General features: G+C 37.9%; 1 protein-coding gene across 16 annotated transcripts in view; it reads right to left on the reverse strand.

The window, feature by feature from the left end:
* The window catches only part of NCOA1 (nuclear receptor coactivator 1), a 366,103-nt gene that overhangs the window by 183,274 nt on the left and 169,088 nt on the right, over positions 1-13,741 (reverse strand). For 14 of the 16 annotated variants that reach the window (XM_089922464.1, XM_022574322.2, XM_089922461.1 and 11 more), the window contains one exon: positions 12,690-12,816. The exons of 1 other annotated variant lie outside the window; for it this stretch is intronic. The gene's annotated coding sequence lies outside the window, so the exon portion shown is untranslated. Of the gene's footprint in view, positions 1-12,680; positions 12,817-13,741 lie in introns of all 16 variants that reach the window. One more of the 16 variants, XM_089922457.1, reaches the window with a different exon arrangement.

The following is a 13,741-nucleotide window of genomic DNA, read 5'->3' on the forward strand; positions in this document are numbered from 1 at the left end:
GCCTCAGTTACAGTTAAGCCTAACACCTGAAACACTGAGAACAAGCCAAATGATTTCCTGGCTTCTTTTATTTAGGTCCACATCTTAACCCACAGAAAAGAAGGAAAAGATAATCGAGTACTTCTACAAACAGCCATGATGGAGTAACAGGGATCTGATTAATCCTTCTGGTTATACAACCAAACTGGATAAAATAAACAACAGCTTTCAGATATTGGACAACAGTCAAAGCAGGAGTGGGATCCCTGAGAAAAGGGGAAAAAAATTAGGCGAGACCTCCAACTGCCTCACTTTACACCCCTGAAGCAGTTTCCAAGATGCAGGGTAGAGAGGGAGGACTTCAACAGAGCCTGGCAGTCTCAAAGAGTTGAGACAGACTGACAATGTTCAGGGAAGCCAAAGCAGCCAGAATCTGGTTAAAGCGTACCAGAGAGAAGGGACCTGCAGACACAGAGCTCTGGAAATCTGTAGAGGCCTCCCCTCAAGTCTTTGACAGGTCATCTGCGAGAGGAAACTACCTAACGTTGGGGAAAGGACCAATGAAAAACAAATAGGTCAAAGAAGTCCCAAAGCTCATACAAGGGTAGAGATAATTTGTATTCCCACCAAGTAGAGTGAAAAGACCTCATAATGATAGGGATAGAATAGGATAGTTATACAGGTAGTTGTAGAAGTCCCACTAAGGGACTATAGACAGAGAGGGAAACCTAGGAAAATTTGGGAGACCACTGTTAAGTTAATGATCGTTCAAGAAAGCTATTGGAACATCGTGGAATGAAGCAGGCTTGCTTAACTATAAAGCCATAAATAAAAGCACAAGATATGCCCCAGGCCATTAGGTGGAAGAAAAATGTCACCACCCTTCTACTGACTTGAATAAGTGCTATGATAATCCTAGTTTGACCTCATAGGGTGAGACACTCCTGACTGATACGAAGGAGGAACTAGTGATGTAAGCCCCATGTCTACTCGAAGAAGGCAGTCTTTTCCCCTCCCCCTTTCCTTTGACTATAAAATTGTAGCCCACTTAATCCTCAGGGCAGAGCTCCCTTGCCTGCCTGCTTGCATCTCTTACAAGCATCCTATATTAATAAATCTACTTCTTGCCTATCACTTTGCCTCTCGCGGAATTCCTTCAGCGCTAAGACATAAGGAACGTGAGTCTCAGTAAGTCCAGACACCAGGTGAGTGACTCTAATTAAAAGACCGTGGGTTGGAGTCCCAAACAGAGTTTTGGCCTGGTTCAAGTCCTGGCCGCATGCGTTCAAATCCCTGCCGCATGTGTTCAAGTCCCAGTCTGAGTTACACGGTTTTAATAATACATGAAACATTAAGTAAAGTCCTCAAAAAGTAGCAACTCTAAATTAGCTCAAGGAAATAAGGATGCCCAGGACCCACCCTACCAAAGCTTCCTCAAAACAAAGTGAATCTCAAAAAAAATCAAAGTGATGTCAAAAAGTTTAACTGCATGCCAAATTTAGACCAACATTATTTAAAGGAATACAACAAAATCCAACACCCAGCAACATAAAATTCACAATGACATCCAATGAAAATTTACAAGGCATATAAACTAAAAGGAAAATATGACCTACAACCAAGAGACTAACAGATCAATAAAAACAGACACAGAACTAACAGATAGACGGAACTTAGCGGACAAAGATATTAAAAGAACTACTATATATATGCTCAACATGCTCAAGAAGGCAGAGAAAGACCTGGCGATGTTTAGGTGAGAAGGGCAAGATTTTTTTCAAGCCCAAATGAAATTTCTAGAAATAAAAACCACAAGATCTGAAATGAAAAATACACTGGATGGGATTAATAGCAGATTGGACAATTAATTTGAAAACACACAATAGAACATATCCAAAATGAAGCACAAAAAGAAAAAACAGAAAGGGAGAAAGGGAGGAAGGAAGGAAGGAGGGAGGGAGGGAGAAAGGAAAAGAAGGGGAACACCAATAATTTGTAGCAATACATCAAACTAATATACATGTAATTGGGGTCTAAAAGCTAGAGGGAAGAAGGCGATAGAAAAAAATATGTAGAGAAATAATAGGCAAATGTTTTTCAAGCCATAAACCCACAGAACAAAGAGGCTCAACAGAATACAGGAAAGATAAACAAAGAAAACCACACTTAGAAATATCATAATCAAACTGTTGAAAACCACTGATTAAGAAAAAATGTTAAAAGTTGACAGAGGTAAGGAAAAAGACTCATTATGTACAGAAAAAGACTTCTCATTGGAAACTATGCAAATGAGAAGTCAGTGTAGTGACACTGCTAAGTACTGGAAGAAAAAAAGTCAACTTAAAATTCTATATCCAGGGTTTCCCTGGTGGCGCAGTAGACAGGAATCCACCTGCCAATGCAGGGGACTCGGGTTCAAGCCCTGTTCCAGGAAGATCCCACATGCCACAGAGCAACTAAGCCCGTGCTCCACAACTGCTGAGCCTGCGCTCTAGAGCCCGAGAGCCACAACTACTGCAGCCCGCACCGCTGGAGCCCCTGCTCCGCAACAAGAGAAGCCACCGCAATGAGAAACCCACGCACCACAACGAAGAGTGGCCCCCACTCACTGCAACTAGAGAAAGCCCATGTGCAGCAACAAAGACCCAACTCAGCATAAATAAATAAATAACTCTATATCCAGTTAAAATATATTTCCAAATGACTATGGAAATGTTTTTAGACAAAGGCTGAGAAAAATCCATTATAAGGCATGCACCTTTTTTTTTTTTTTTTTTTTTTTGCGGTACGCGGGCCTCTCACTGTTGTGGCCTCTCCCGTTGCGGAGCACAGGCTCCAGACACACAGGCTCAGTGGCCATGGCTCACGGGCCCAGACCCTCCACGGCATGTGAGATCCTCCCGGACCGGGGCACGAACCCGCGTCCCCTGCATCGGCAGGCGGACTCTCAACCACTGCGCCACCAGGGAAGCCCCTGCACACCTTTTTAAAGAAATGTTCTTTAGGCAGAAGGAAAAGAATATCAGATCAAAATCTGGATCTACATGAATATCAGATCAAAATGTGCATCTACACAAAGGAATGAGGAGTACTAGTAACACTAGTAAATATATTAATAGATATAAAAGACATCTTTGGAAAAGTATACTTAATCCGAAATTTAAATGGCCTTTATAAGTAACTAAATAAACCACGTTACAAGCAATACAGGTCTTACACTATACTTCAGGCTTTCAATTTTTACTAGCAGGAAACGCATCCATATATGAAGAGTAAGGTCAGACGTTCTCAATCTTACACCTAACCTAATTTTAGTTTACACTGCTAGACCTGTAATAGGCAGAGTGTTTTTTAATAATATAAGGAATTTCTAATTCTAAGCAATGTCCAAAATTTCTCGAAAATATTAATAGCTATTTAAATTCATTTCCATGTTCATTTTTAACTGAAGAAGGAGTTTAAAGTGATAAAAATACTTGAAAGTCACTCCATATCAAACACCATTTCAAAACCAATAAGGCATCCCTCCTTAAAACAGTAAAATGTGATTTGACTAGCATGTTAGAGCTATGACTTTTCTTGTATGAGACACTATACTCCAACTAATAATTAGTGACTACAATAACTTTTCAGGAGCCCTATCATATCATAAAATTATACTGAACTAGCAAAATCCCTAAATCCCTGGTTTTCCCAAATCCACGCTTTTGCAGCTTGTTTAAACTAGAATTCGCTTTCCTTTTCAATTCTGATTAAAAATCAGTTTCTGAACTCAAGCTTTTGGTTTCAGTCCAAGATGAAGAGATGGAGGAATCCTGGCTCTCCTGTGAGTTCATTTCAAAGTACACCTTATTAAGATTCATTTTCCTCCTACAAAAAAATTTTTTTTTGGTGTTTTATTTTGCTATGCAGAGTTTTTTATTTGCATACGTATCTATGTAATAACAGTTTACACTTCACAGGGTTACTGGGATAGTATCTGAAAATATATATTTAAGTGTCTATCACATTGCCTGCTGCATAGTAAACACTAAATATTAGCTATTATTATTATTATTACTACATTTTTGTTTTCTCCTATCAGCTTTCTTTTCTCTTAAATTCACTGATCCCATACTCTGTAACTGACCACTTTAGCTATGCCTCCTCATTTAAGATCATCTTCAGAACAATAAATGGTTCAAGGCCTTTACCAACTAACTGATGACAGATGTTAAACTGAGCACCTCTCAACTGTGCTTAATCTTGCATATCACCTTTTGGTTTCCATAGCATCCAGGTGTAGTTTGGAGAGTATTTCATCTTTCCACTCAAAGCTTTCATGATCAGATAGAAGAGTGAGTTTCCACCACACACATTTATTTTATTCTTCAAAAAATATGTTTTATTTCTTACCAATAAACTAGTCCATAAAAGCAAAACAGTCAAGTAACTGGTTATTCAATTTCAATAGCTGTGCCATTCAATAATTATATTGAATAATTATATTCTGTCATTTGGAAAATGGAAGAAATTCTTGTGCCTCTACAACCTTCAGTTTCCAAATAGTTTAATATAATTTCCAAAAATACCATTAAAAATATGTTAAAAGGTTGTTTCATTTTATTGCTATACAAAATAACAAGCACATGGGATGGAGGGAGGAAGGCAGTGAAGGACAGAAAAATAGCACAGCTTTCAACTAGCTACACCGAGTTTTCAGATGGTCACCTTCCACAAACTTCAGGAAAAGGTTATCTGTAATTATGAACAATCTCTTTCTCTTGAGGGTGAAACCAAAAATTGTCCTCCTTACTGAAGCGTATATGCCTCCTTTCATGAAGCTTAGCTATCTTACAACATCATAATGTATTTTGCTGCTGGCCAAAGAGAAATGTAAATATCCCATGGAGTTGGGACAAGTTACATTTTCCCCTAAATTGTTCCTACCTCACTCCCTAGTAGAGAAGCATTATTTTGGCATCCAACTCTCTCAGAAATCTTTCTCAAACTGAGAGACTATTATAAGCAAGTGCCTTACAGAGAACACAAAGATACTCATTAAACCACCACAGCACATTATCATCAGTTTTTCCCCCACGTCCCAGGCCTCGGGCTTCTTAAAGTAACTACGCCATATTCGCCTCTCCCCATTTAAAAAATTAATTAAAGAAATAAGAACAATTTTTAAAACAAAACTGTGAAGTAGCTTTCTCTTAAACCAAAAGGCATATTTACTAGATATATGTTATGTGCTGGACAATGTGCTAAGTGCTTCCCCTGCTTTTATCTCATGGAACCCATGTAAAGTCAAATGAGAAGTAATTGTATGACAGGTGTGGGGGTTGGGGGAAGAAGATCAAAGAGTCACAGAGAAATTCAGCAAATAGGACCAATGGAGTCAACAAGTAACTCAAAGTCAAACGGACCAGGAATAGGCTGCTTGCAGATCGGGAGATAAATCTAATTTTGAAAAAAAAAAACTAGAAGCTGTTACTATACACTTTATTCTACTTTTTTTAATTGAAGTATAACTGATTTACAATGTGTGTTAGTTTCAGGGGTACAGCAAAGTGATTCAGATATATATATATATATAAAATATGTATTCTGAATATAAAATACATATATTTTATATACAATAGTGTGTATCTGTTAATCCCAAACTCCTAATTTATCCCCCACCCCACCTTTCCCCTTTGGTAACCATAAGATTGTTTTCTATGTCTGTAAGTCTATTTCTGTTTTGTAAATAAGTTCATTTGTATCGTTTTTTTTTTAGATTCCACATATAAGTGATATCATATTTGTCTTTGTCTGACTTACTTCACTTAGTGTGATAATCTCTAGATGCATACCTGTTGCTGCAAATGGCATTATTTCATTCTTTTTTTATGGCTGAGTGGTAGTCCAATGTATATATGTACCACACCTTCTTTATCCATTCCTCTCTAGATAGAAATGTAGGTTGCTTCCATGTCTTGGCAACTTTAAATAGCGATACACTTTATTCTTTGGCTTCTAGCTTCATACTAAGTCAATTCTTAGTTTCTTGGTGAGTACCTTGTATTTATAAAGGAGTTAATTTGACTGGACTCTGGATTCACTAAATATTAAGACAACTTCCAAAATCAAAATTACAAATGAAAACTGGTGTTTAAAAGATTAAATTCTAGCCAGTACACTAAAACAAACAAAAGAAAGGGTACAAGGATTAGAGTGGAGGGGTTAAAAATAAAGCTTATAAGGAGATATAAAAACCAGAAAAGCGGGCTTCCCTGGTGGCTCAGTGGTTGAGAGTCCGCCTGCCGATGCAGGGGACACAGGTTCGTGCTCTGGTCCGGGAAGACCCCACGTGCCGCTGAGCGGCTGGGCCCGTGAGCCATGGCCGCTGGGCCTGCGTGTCCGGAGCCTGTGCTCCGCAACGGGAGAGGCCACAGCAGTGAGAGGCCCGCGTACCGCAAAAACAAACAAACAAACAGAGAAGCACAGACTCTAGGGCTAGAATGCCTGGATTCAAATCCCAGCTCTGCCACATACCAGCTACACAACGTTGGGCAAGTTAATGTCTATTTCACTGGAGCTCTTGCTTGCAAGGACCTAATGGGTTAATATGCATAGGTGCTTAAAATAGAGCCTGGTAAACAGTAAGCACTATATAGTAAAACTGTCATTTGTGTACAATATGGTTTTGTACATATATATCCCAAAAGACTCAAGAAATTATTAGAAATAAAAATTCGGCAGGTTGCTAAATACACATAGTTCAATTGTATTCTTATAAGCCAAGAAAGAGAAAATGTAAATTTCTGGACCTTTTTCTTATGGAAATTTTCAAAAAAGCTTAGAGAATAATATCAAGAATTACACCACCACCACCCCACCCTCCAACACCACAAGTGCCTAGCTTAAACAAAGATCAATTCATGGCCAATCTTGATTCATCCCCAGCCACAGCCTTCCCTCTATTCCTGATAATAAAGCAGATCACAGACAAATCCTTGCATCCATCAACATTTCAATATGTATCTCTAAAAGATGACTCTTTTTCAATATAACTACATGCTGTTATCTATCACACCTAAAAATTAACAATAATTTCTTAATATAAAATATCCAGTGTTCAAATTTCCCTGATTATTTTATAAATATTTATTTATTAAAATCTGGACCCAAATAAAGTCCAAACATTGCTATTAATTTCAGTTTTCTTCCTTCTTTTCTCTTGTCTTGTTCCTCACAATTTATTTGTTAAAAAAAACCAAGTTGTGTGTCCCAAAGACTTCCCCATAGTCTAGATTCTGCTGACTGCATCTCCATGGTATCATTTCACTTGTTTCCCTGTCTTCTATGCTTCCTGTAAATTGGTAATTGGAGCTACAGGCTTGATCAGATTTAGATTCAAATTCAATTTTGTTGGCAACGATACTTCACAGAAAGGATTGTGAACTTTCATTAAGAGAAACCTAATGTCCGACTGTCCCTCCTCCTATGATGTTAGCAGCCACTGATGATCTTTGCTTATGTCCTGGAATTCATTATGAAATGGTAATGTTCTATTTATCACCCCTTAACTGTAAGCAGAATACTACTAACTAGAATACACCTGAGAAAAGAAACTTCCTCTCCTCAACTACTGGTCACATTCAGGTATAGTTGGTTTCTTAGCATACTCCAAAGAAAATGAATGAGTTCTTTAAAGTATCATCATGAACTCATCAGTTTAAACATATTGGATGTGACTGATTATATATTGTAGTTATACTTACTAATGCTCAAATTGTCTCATCTTTGGCCAGACAGAGCCCATTCAAGTAAGCACCTTCGTTGTTTTGCCACCCCCTATGATAGCTTCCTTGCAAGATGTTCAAGGCCCCTGCTCTGGAACCACCTTTAGCCATAAGCTGCTTTCCATTTCAACTAGCTCCTTTCTTATTCTTTATTTCTACTAAACTAAAAATGCCTAATTCTTAATTATAAATCAACTGTGTTATATTGAATACATTCTGGATATTATGATTGAACATGGACCCAGAAATTATAGAAATATTTCCTTCTCAAGTCTACTTTCAGCATTCCATTCAATGTCCAAAAAAGAGCATATCCCACTCAAAACTGGATGTTAAATGCTTCAATTTGAGAGACTGGAGCAACAAGATTCCTAATATATTCTCCGCCGGCATTTTGGCTCTGGAAAGTATTTCTTCATGTTCTATTTCAAAATTTAGATGTGGTTTTTAAACATGTACAATAAAAATTCACTGGTTGTTTTTTCTTTGATAACCCAATAAAATCATCAAGTGTGGGGAAATGGTCAAACTCTTAGATAAGAATTATTTTGCATCATAATTCAGACTTTTATAAAATTCTTATACCTCATCCTTAACATTGAAACTCATGATACTGTGAATATGAAGTTATAAGTTCTGACTATTTGAAAAAGTAAATGTAAGTTTATGCCTCCTTGAAATCATAGAAATGGCATTATCAGTGGTAAAGAAACATTCTTCTTATTTTACTAAAAAACAAATTAACAAACATGTAAAGCCCTGTCACCCTACACAGCTAGCATACATCGCTGTGGAAAAGCAGGATCCTATATTTGCTGACCATTTCTTCCCAAAATCCTAAAAAGACACGGTGTTAGTGGCCAAAAATTGCTTACATCCACAATTTTTACTGGTTTTTTTCAACATTAAATCACAACCAGAAATCACATTACTAAATGCCAAACTTTTTCCTCTGGAAAAAAGCAGGATATAAATTTATATCTTGGTGCAATTTCTTTTATTCACAGACCAAGTGCACCCTCTCCTACAGCTAAAGTTGTTGGGTTTTGATCAGAGGAACCAATGCAACTTTTCCAGACAACAATGGCTTTAAAAAACCAACCAACCACCACCACCAACAACAACAACAATAAAACAAAATATCAACAAAAAAACTCTTCTGTTAGTGTGGATTTCTCAGTGATTAAACAGTAACACATCTCTATGAAGTGCTGGTATGTCCTCAGCACATCAGTGCTTTCATCCAACTGAAAAACAAAAAATTCTGCTAGCATGCACATGACAGTAATTGCTTTTCCAGATGGTAAGCCTTTGATAAGGGATTTTTGCCAAAAGCTCATTTTACTTTCTCTCCAAGCATAATATTTGTCGTTAAGTTTGAAACTGGTTTGACAAGCTTCTCAGTAGTAGTGTGAGTTGACCTGTTTTTTGCTAGGAGAAGGATAACTGTGAATGATACTTCAGTAGTGTGGTCTTCTCTATCTTTAGCAATAATGTGCATTAATCTAACACTGAAAAGCATCATTTTATATAATTTTATACACTTTTTTCATTTTTCATCAAAAGTCTAAAAAGTAACTATTAAAGAAAAGGAAACTAAGACAAATATTAATTCAATTCCTCAGGGTAGCATGAAAGTAGAAGAGCCAAAGCTTGTGCTCTTTCCATCACACCACAGAGAAAATCATGGTGGCAAGGGAATACCTATTCCCTCAATTATACCTTGTTGAAATGTTTTCAAATGTTTTTGTGAGTCCAAACAAAATATTTTTAAAAGGTACTATTTTAACTTAATGTAAACTATAATCCAAGACATCACCTTACAAATGTTCTAGGGCCGTAACTCGTACTGATTTTGTTTTGTTTTAATCCCCCTTCCCAAAAAAACAAAATCCCACTATCTCAAAATCTTAAAATCCTCTCAAAAAAATTTTAAGAAAATATTGTCAAAAAAAAAAAAAAGGGCTTCCCTGGTGGCGCAGTGGTTGAGAGTCCGCCTGCCGATGCAGGGGACACGGGTTCGTGCCCCGGTCCGGGAAGATCCCACGTGCCGTGGAGCAGCTAGGCCCGTGAGCCATGGCTGCCGAGCCTGCGCGTCCGGAGCCTGTGCTCCACAATGGGAGAGGCCACAACAGTGAGAGGCCCGCGTACAGCAAAAAAAAAAAAAAAAGAAAGAAAATATTGTCAAAATGTATTATATAAAACTTCTGAGCACAAGTTTGTGAAATTTTTACTTCATTTTTGAAAGGGAAAATGACAAATATTAGTTTGCAAATGCGCGGGGCAATATAAGAAATTGATGAATAGGAATCCCTAATTTAAGGATTTAAGCAACCTAATTAGGTTATATGGCACTTTCACAAGTAGAACCATAGATGGTAACAACCACAACCAATTAGTCACCAAATTCAATTGATCAGAATTTCCTACTCTCTTTTTGTTGACATCTGAATACAGAACTTAACTGTATTACTTAGAAAGGAATACTAAACTATGATTTTTATGTGCTCATTTCATAATTGCTTTTTTTCTTTTTAATTAATTTTTTTATTTTTGGCTGCATTGGGTCTTCGTTGCTGTGCATGGGCTTTCTCTAGTTGCGGCAAGCGGGGGCTACTCTTTGCGGTGCGTGGGCTTCTCACTGCGGTGGCTCCGCTTGTTGCAGAGCACGGGCTCTAGGTGCGCGGACTTCAGTAGTTGTGGCGCAAGGGCTTAGTTGCTCTGCGGCATGTGGGATCTTCCTGGACCAGGGCTCGAACCCGTGTCCCCTGCATTGGCAGACAGATCCTTAACCACTGCACTACCAGGGAAGTCCTCAAAATTGCTTTTAAATGGTTTTCAGATAAGAGTATTTAGCCTCCCTAGCCCCAGAGTAAACATTCTGAGTGAAAGATGTCTTCAACTTCATTCATAATGAAGTTATAGAATAATTTATATCCTTCCACATATTTAGACTTATTCTTCGCAAAGCCTGAACATTCAACTAATGTTGTTAAATGAAAGTAAGAAGGAAAGATAGCTTTAAAAAATAAGGGAGGGGCTTCCCTAGTGGTCTAGTGGTTAAGAATCCGTCTTGCACTGCAGGGGATGCCAGGGAACTAAGATCCCACATGCCACGGGGCAACTAAGCCTGCGTGCCACAACTAGAGAGCCCGTGTGCTGCAACTACAGAGCCCACGAGCTCTGGAGCCCACGCACCACAACTAAGAGCCTGCACGCTGCAACAAAAGATCCTGCGTGCCGCAACTAAGACCTGACACAGCCAAAAAATAAAGTACATCCAAATTTTTTAAAAAGGAAAATGATTCTGGTAATAAGTCAAATTATATATTTAATATCATTACCATTTGATTCAAACTGACACCAAAAAATTTTTGAAAAGTACAATATACCTGCTAGCTGCCAGAGAAGTTTTAAAACTTCTCATCAAAACAACCTCTTTTTCATCTGCTATTTGATTCGAGGTAACTTTTCTTTGGCAAAAACTGCTCAATTATACCACCGCCTTCTAGAAAGTAATTCATTTATTTTAACTGAAGCAGTCTTAGGTTTTTCAATATGGATTCTTATATTTTAGAATTTACTGTTTTACATATTCTTCTTCCGAAACAGAATAAAATGAAATTTAAAATCCAAGTAATAAGTGATACATTTTTCTCAGATTTTCATCTTCTCTATAATCTAGCAAAATTAATTTACAAACCTCTATAATGTATACAGAGAACCAACCAACTCTGACTGTCCCTAAAAATACTTATCTTTCCATACTTTCTGCCTATTTGGAAAAATACAATTAACACGAAATTATTTTGTTTTTAAATAAACACCAAACTAACTGTACCCTCTTTGAAATTTATATGTATTTTATAAAAATAGAGACCACTATGTTTTCTGTTGACACTATGTTTCCTTTGATTGTTTTCAATTGTCTTATGTAGTCTTTAAAGTGGACAGCCACCCAATGATTTGGAAGTATCATTTGACTCTTTAATTACATGCCTGGTTTTTCTGATCTAAGTGAAACTAACCCGTCAGATCCCCAAGGTCCTATAGAAACAGTCTACAGGGAGTATAAGTGACATTTCTTGGTGAATAGAAAACTCTTAACAGTAAGTTTAGGAAAACAGGAAAGAGAGGTTTCCAGATCAAACTAAAGGGCAATCACTAAGATCTCTTGTATCATGTAAGCACAGTTGGTTAGAGTGCTGAATTCAATTGCTCATCTCAGAGGGTCATGACATAAATAAAATAATTATTAAATTGACATTTATTTATTCCAGTTCTTCTATACTGAGTGTTAATCTGCACTCAGTGTATTTCTTTATTTTTAATGAACATTTTGATATATTTTCTTACATTTGTGTTTCTTCTTTTTTTTTAATAAATTTATTTACTTTATTTAGTTTTGGCTGCTTTGGTTCTTGCTGTGCGCAGCTTTCTCTAGTTGCGGCGCGCGGGCTTCTCATTGCAGTGGCTTCTCTTGTTGCGGAGCATGGGCTCTAGGCGCGTGGGCTTCAGTAGCTGTGGCACGCGGGCTCATAGCTGTGGCTGGCAGGCTCTAAAATGGAGGCTCAGTAGTTGTGGCTCACGGGTTTAGTTGCTCTGCAGCATGTGGGATCTTCCTGGACCAGGGCTCGAACCCATGTCCCCTGCACTGGCAGGTGGATTCTTAACCACTGTGCCACCAGGGAAGTCCATTATATTTCTTATAATTGACACGCTTTCCTAATTATAAGGATGACCTCCCTTTAAAATCTGAATCTCTTCTCAGATTTGGAGGAACGTGTGTGTGTGTGTGTGTGTGTGTGTGTGGCCTCTTCCCCAAAAGCTAACCATTCTAACATAAAAACTTTTAAACTTATGAAATCTATATAGATAGAAATCAGCATTATAAAATGACTGCCAAGGAGTCAAATTAAAGTAAAACTGTACCTCGAATACCTTAGAATAAGTAGAAGTTCTAAATGTCAGTGTCTTCATTTGGAAGCAAAAATTCTTACTGCCTGATCTTGCCTGATGGTCCTTGATTTTTATCATCAGAGTCGGTTCCAGTTACATCCCATTAGATCTAAAGTAGGAGAAAAGAGACATTTGTTCTACTGAATACATTAGATTTTAGATACTGTGACACATCATTGTTTCCCTGTAAGCATACAAAGATTCTTATACAGATGCTTTCGTTGTTCAAGAAATTCTAATTCCCATTCTTGTCCCCACCACAGATTTTAAAAACTGAAATTAAAGAATAAAGGTTAAGTAAGTAAACAAATATAAAGTTGATAAGCAGTAATTAGTTACTAGCTTTAAAAATGTTCTGATCCCCAAAGGAGGTATGCAGCAAATTGGGCTTTGCATTGGTAATTCAAGGAGGCAAGAGACCTAAGCTACTGACTCACTCATCAGAGTTGCTGAAGTCACCCCAGCAGCAGTGGCCTCAGTACCCAGTTTCAGGTAAAATGGAACAGTAGGAGGAAACAGGATTTCCAGCAGAAGATACCTCTATGATAAAGAAGCACCCAATATGATGGCTATCATTCATTCCTGGGTCCTTGGCAGTAGGATGTGACAAATTGTGGACTTTCCTAAATTAATGGTAGTGCTATATCTTCCCATTCTACCTCAAAGCTAACTCCAAACAGTGGGACTGTGCAGACATCAGAGAACGCTTAAGAAATGTGAGCCCTACTGGCTTTCGTTATTTAAAGCCTAACTGCTTTAGGTTTTACCACCCAGAGTTAAGTTTTCCACTAATATTCCCTTTAGATTACAAAGACACAGTGGATCAGGCTCCAGAGACAATCATTACACCACAGGTCAATTCAGGAATCTTGCTAGTTACTTCTACCTGTGGCTCCCACCCCTGTCACCCTTGGGCTTTATTCAAAACATAAACCATTGTGACTACCTTTTCTCTTGTCTTCATGCCCACAGTGTTCTCTTTGCTGTCTCAGTCACCGCATGCGTTCCCCAACTGCCGCCCTTCCTTCCAACCT

The sequence above is a fragment of the Delphinapterus leucas genome, chromosome 13 (genome assembly GCF_059928025.1).
Source record: "Delphinapterus leucas isolate spDelLeu-1000000601 "Yukka" chromosome 13, BTC_Dleu_Yukka2, whole genome shotgun sequence".
Lineage (NCBI taxonomy): Eukaryota > Metazoa > Chordata > Mammalia > Artiodactyla > Monodontidae > Delphinapterus > Delphinapterus leucas.